Source organism: Amblyomma mixtum, chromosome 2 (assembly GCF_055824585.1).
Source record: "Amblyomma mixtum isolate Tamu chromosome 2, ASM5582458v1, whole genome shotgun sequence".
Lineage (NCBI taxonomy): Eukaryota > Metazoa > Arthropoda > Arachnida > Ixodida > Ixodidae > Amblyomma > Amblyomma mixtum.
The window spans coordinates 134,615,526-134,621,821 of NC_143013.1; the positions used below are offsets into that span (position 1 = coordinate 134,615,526).

The window sequence follows — 6,296 nt, forward strand, 5'->3', positions numbered from 1 at the left end:
GATCGCCACGCCGCACCAGCCTTATGGCTTTGTCTGCAGTGACATTAGGCCACAGGCATTTGCCGCCATTTACACACGTGCATGGGACTAACTCCACTTCGCGTGTGTCTTTAAATTCCATGATTGCGTACATGCCTGAAATAATAAAGAGTTCACCGAGAAAGCAATAATTTACTACATGGCATCTCAGATTTGATGGCAAGGTGACTTACCTGTAGCTCGTCGCACCGATGCGGCGATGTTGACAGCGTCAGTGAATGTTACGCGCGCACAACAATGCGGAATTCTGGCGAAACGCAGCGCAGTGTACATCGATACAAAATGCGGGCTAGATATGCACTTCGCTTGACCAGGCTTGGCCTTGGGCAGATGGGGTGGTGCAGCCGCTAGTGGTGTCTTGCGATAGAAAAGTTATGACAACAATCAATTTTATTATGTAGCCAGATAATAGTAATTTAGATAGCAGTTATAAAATAAAATGTTTTATTGTTAAAACTATTGTAAAAAGTTGAAATATTAGTACGTTTTTTATTGCTTTTTTTGCAATTACATTTTGCAACTATATTTTAAGGCACTGGTAGTGTACAGCAACTCTGCACATAACCCCACCATCGCGCCAACCGCACGACCAATGCCCGCGACCGTGCATCGGACCCAGGGACAGCTTGTGCGGTTGTGTGCTGTTCCGTGATTTCATTGTGCCAAGGTGAACCGAGCCATCTAGTTCGTCTTATTTTTCGATACAAGTTGCTTGACGTCTCAACGCGCTTTCTGAAATGCCTAAAACCAAAATCGAGAAGCCTTACACATGAGCAAAAGCGTCCCGTGAAACAAAGGCGGTTTTCGAGAACTTTGGGCAATGCAGTCGCCAAAGGACGGTACCCGCGCCTGCCCCTTCTACTGTGTCATCTGCCGCTTCCAGTGACAGTGCCACTCCACTATCAGACATTCTTTGACAGCTGTGCAATCCAGAGTGATCAAGTGACTGCCGTGAGCGACATAGCAGCAACACTAGACCTCCCAGAAGTGGCGCCAGCCGTGTCTTTAGGTTCCCCGTGTTCATAGGCTTCAAGTTGTGATACAGCTTCTGAGCACCCTGCTGATTGCCCCAACGCAAAGCCAGCCGCCGAGTCTGGCGATCTGGCGACAGCACTGCGGGCTTGGGCCCTAAAAGGAAACATTTCGCACTCGGCATTATTATCCCTGCTCAAGGTGCTGAAGGCACATCCTTCTGATACAGCTTGTCTTCCGTCTGACGCTCGCACATTGCTCCGCACACCGCGAGAGACTATGAATATTTCAGCGCTGACCTCCATGTCACCTGAGGAATACTGCCATTATGGCCTTAAGCACCAGCTCAGAAACATGCTGTCTCATAGAGCTACTGAAGTCAGTTCTATTACACTTTCCTCTAATATCGATGGGCTCTCAATTTCTAAAAGTTCTAGAAAGCAGTTATGGATAATTCAATGCCAGGTTCTTGAATGTAGCAGAGCTGCACCTTTTGTTGTAGGTGTATTTGCTGGAACATCAAAGCCAGACTCTGCCAATGAGTTCTTGTCTCCATTCGTCACTGAACTGGGGCAGCTTATTTTGTGCGGGCTTAACTTTCAAAGTCAAATTTTCCAGGTTTCAGTGAGGAGCTTTATTTGTGATGCTCCTGCACGATCTTTCATATTCTCTATCAAAGGTCACATGGGGTATTCTGGGTGCCCAAAGTGCTCTGTAGAAGGAATGTATGTTCACAACAGCGTTGTCTTCCCTTCAAAAAGCTCGACACTTCGGGCAGACGATTCTTTTAGGCGCCAGACTGACCCTAATCACCACCATGACGTATCAATTCTTACATCACTGCCCATTGACTGCATCACAAGTGCGCCTCTCGACTACATGCACTTGATGTGCCTTGGTGTCATGAAAAAATTGTTAAAGCTATGGTTGGGTGGGCCACTAAAGCCCCAACTCCATCGACGCTTTTCGGCGAGCGTCCTGCGCGCTGGGGGGCTCACGCACCAGCCGAAGGAAGTCTGCGCATGCGCGACGCGCCGGCCGCCGCCGAGCGCGTCCACGACGCTCGCATCCGACAGTGCCAGATATTTGGCGCGCGTGCTATTTCCGGCGCGCCAGCGTCAGCCAATCAGTGGACGTTTTGCCTCTGCGTCTTCCGGAGCGGGTCCTCCAAGCATGTTTTGAGAAATGGCGGACCTCCACCTCACTGGAAGCTTTTCGTCGGTCACTGGCAGCCAAATGAATCAACTAAACAACGAGTTGCTCATCGCCGCCCTCGAACCACGGCGGCCACTATGGCTCGCGGGCCACGCTCTGCACAAAAACAAGCAGGTAGCGGCGACCATGTGGAGAGAAGTGGCCGCGGAACTTTTGCCGGAATGCCCGCGCGAAGGTAGGATGCCAAACTTTTTCATTCGGTGTTCATGTCGCGCGCCTGAACGAAAAAACTGAAGTGTATGTTCTCATGTTTTTATCGCAGAGGCCGTAAAAATGCTACAGAAGCGGTGGAAAAATCTCCGCGATAAGTTCCGCCGACTATTTACGGCGGAACAAGACACCAAGAAAATCGGCGCCGGAGCTGATGATGTAGACGGCAGCGGAATCGTGTGGCCCTACTACACACAGATGATGTTTTTGAGGGACACGATGGACTGCAGACCGTAAGTGGGCAAAATTTTTCGCTGCTATCAAAGTAAATGGGAATTATATGCCACTATAAGGAAAGCACCCGTTTGTTTCGCCCGTGATGGCTGAATTAAGTGGCGATAGCTGCGGTGGCGAAAAAAGTGTCCAGTGAGCGACTCGTTTTTGTTTATAGTTCACATACTGGACAAACTGTGTGAAATCGTAATGTACTAGCTTCACTACGAGCACTGTGCTTGGCCATTATTTGCGTAGCTACAACAGTGTGTGCCGAACTGTGGTCTGTGAAAATCGCTCCTGCAGGCTTTATTATTTTCCGCCAGTTGTCCCGCTGGCAAAAGCTCTAGCGCTCTGAACAAGTCTGGCTACACGTAAACCCTACCTACCTCAAAGTAAACGTGTCATTGTTTGGAATGCTTGTGCTGCGCGCCATTCGAGTCGATGCAGACCAAAATGAGGTATTTCATTTTGGAAAGCGATGCCAGTTTACAAATTATTTGTATAAATAAGAGCCATTGAAAATTAAGTTAGGCGAGATAATATGGAGGAATGCAAGCTTGTAATTTGTCAATAAATGCCAAGGGGAATGCAGTGCAACATTGTTTACAATCCTAGATAATAGTGCACATTCTATCCTAAATAATAGTGCAATCTGAGGTGCTGAACAGCAATATCAATCTCTGTTCATATGTCCAGTGAGGTTAATGGATTTTTAATAAATTACATATTATCATCAACAGTTGTTTAGCAATGTGAGCCATGATGAGCAGTTTACATAGATGAACAACTCTTGACACATAATCATCACCATCAGCCTGAATATGCCCATTACAGGGCAAAGGCCTCTCCAATGTCTCTCCAATTAACCCTGTACTTTGCCAGCTGCGGCCACCGTATTGCCGCAAACTTCTTAATCTCATCCGTCCACGAAACTTTCTGCTGCCCCCTGCTACCCTTGCCTTCTCTTGCAATCCACTCAGTCACCCTTACGGACCAGCGTTTATCTTACCTTTGCATAACATGCCCTGCCCAAGCCCATTTCTTTCTATTGATTTCTGGTAGGTTCCATTAACCCGTGTCTGTTCCCTCACTTACTCTGTCCCCCTCTGGTCTTTTAATGCTACAGCATTAATTTTTCTTTGTAGATTGCTGAGTTGTTCTTAACTTAAGCTGAACCCTCTTCGTTAGCCTCCACGTTTCTGCCCCACAAGTGATTGCTGGTAAGACACAGCTGTTGTATACTTTTCTCTTGAGGGATATTGGTAAACTGCCATTCATGATTTGAGAGAACCTGCCGTATGCGTGCCACAACCTTCTTATAGTTGTTTCCCACTCATGATCCGGAGAGGTGACCACTACCTTCCCTAAGTACACACATTCTCTTACAATTTCCAGCACCTCGCTACCAATTGTGAGCTGCTGTTCCCTCACGAGACTGTTGAACATTACTTTGGTTTTCTGCATGTTAATTTTAAGACCTACCGTTCTACTCTGCCTGTCTAACTCATCGATCATGCTTTGCAGCTCATCTCCTGAGTGACTTAGCAAGGTAATGTCATCAAAAAGTCGCAAATTACTTAGGTATTCTCCATCAACTGTGATCCCCAACTGTTCCCATTTCAGGCCTCGGAATACCTCCTGTAAACAGGCAGTGAATAGCATTGGCGAGATCGTGTCTCTCTGCCCAACACCCTCCCTTATTGGAATTTTATTGCCGACTTTATGGAGGACTATGGTAGCTGTGCAGTCATTATAGATATCTTCAAATATTTGCCCATAACACTCTTTACATCCTGATTCTGCAATGCCTGCATGACAGCTAGGTTTGCACTGAGTCAAATGCCTCATAATCAATGAGGGCTATATATAGGGATTGATTATATTCTGCTCATTTCAATATCACCTGATTGATGTGAATACAGTGAAAGCTCGTTAATTCAAAACTCGATAATTCGAATTTTCGGATAATTCGAACTACACTACTTGGTCCGGCCAAGCTCCATAGAGATCTGTGTATAAAAAAGCCCGTTAATTCGAAAGCGAGTCCGTTCCGTTACGGATAATTCGAACTACGCGCCACCGCGTCTGGGCGGCTTGGCACACAGCATGTGGCCAAAAAAAAAAACAAAAAAAACACCTCCTCCGCGTAGTTAGCTGCGTACGTCCTAAACGGGCACAGAAGATGGAACTAGATAAAACCTTGGAAAAGTGGGTAAAGCTTAAATGGCACCATCACCGGCGCGGTGGCCGGCGGCACCGAAGGGTAGGGTTTGGCGACCGCACTGGCGGCTGCCTACCCTCGTTTCCGCGCAACCTCCGGAACTCGCATCTAAATACTCGTTAATTCGAGCCCTGTTAATTCGAAAATACGGATAAGCACTGTCAGCGCGGTCCCAGCCAACGCCCATGAAGGCTATGACTTCGGACCGGCGCTACAAATTATGAGCGAAAAACTTTTTTTTCTTTGCGAGTGTCGTCCATGCTTCCACCCATCGGTCGGACGCGACGGAAGCACGCGCTCAGCCGCGAACAAGACGCCCGCTTTTGAACTAGGCTTGCGCAACCGAACAAGCGCTGGCACTTTGCCAAAGTTCGCTTCCCCCTTGCTGGAGCTACCCCCCCCCCCTCGGCCTAAGAATCTGAAAAAAAAAAAAAAAAGCGTCAGCCGTTAACGCTTCCCTTCGTTTGGCACCGTCACGGCCCACAACGCATTTCTTGGCGGCGCGCCTAGATGCTGCGCAGCGATAACAGTCGTTAACGCATTTCTTGGCGCGCCGCCAAAAGCGTTGTGGGCCGTGACGGTTCCAAACGAGGGAAGCGTTAACGACTGACGCTTTTTTTTTTTTTCAGATTCTTAGGCAAAAATCGAAAGGGGGGGGGGGGTCATTATGTGAGTGGGTTCGTTACGCGAGTAAATACCCTACATATACCGTAATGCAAATGGTTCTTGTCGGTTTTTTCGCGGCCATTCGATAATTCGAACATCGGATAATTCGAATTTTTTTCCAGGTCCCGTGAAGTTCGAATTAACGAGCTTTTACTGTATGGTCTATTGTAGAGTATCCTTTACGAAAGCCTACCTGATCATTTGGTTGACTGAAGTATAAGGTTGTCCTGACTCTATTTGCGATTACCTTAGTAAATACCTTGTAGGCAGTGGACACTAAGGTGATCGGTGTATAATTTGTCAAGTCCTTGATGTTTCCTTTCCTATGAATTAATGTAATGTTAGCGTTCTTCCAAGCTTCTGGTAGGCTCAAGGTCACAAGACATTGCGTATACAAGGTGGCTAGTTTTTCTAGCACAATCACTCCTCCGTCCTTGAAGAGATCTGCTGTTACTTGATCCTCAGCAGCTGCTTTCACGCTTTGCATTGCTCCTAAAGCTTTCTCTACTTCCTCTTGTTACTGGTGGGATGCCCCATTGATCAGCACTACTGCCTCTCTCATTAACAATTTGATTACACTGGCTACTCTTTTTCCCAGGACCTTCACATCCTGCAGGATTCCAGGGTGAGCACGTGGTATGAGTCTCGCTATTGGGGCTCTTCCATGTCCACTCCCTCTTGTTTTGTTTCTGGAAGAAGGTATTAAGGATCCGTAAATTACTTCTCTCTGCGAACTCAACTTTTAACACTACACCCC

General features: G+C 47.3%; 1 pseudogene; it reads left to right on the top strand.

Annotated features, from left to right (window-relative positions):
• Positions 1-776: 776 nt before the first annotated feature.
• Positions 777-2,497, top strand: LOC149360977 (uncharacterized; annotated as a pseudogene).
• The last annotated feature ends 3,799 nt before the right edge of the window (positions 2,498-6,296 follow it).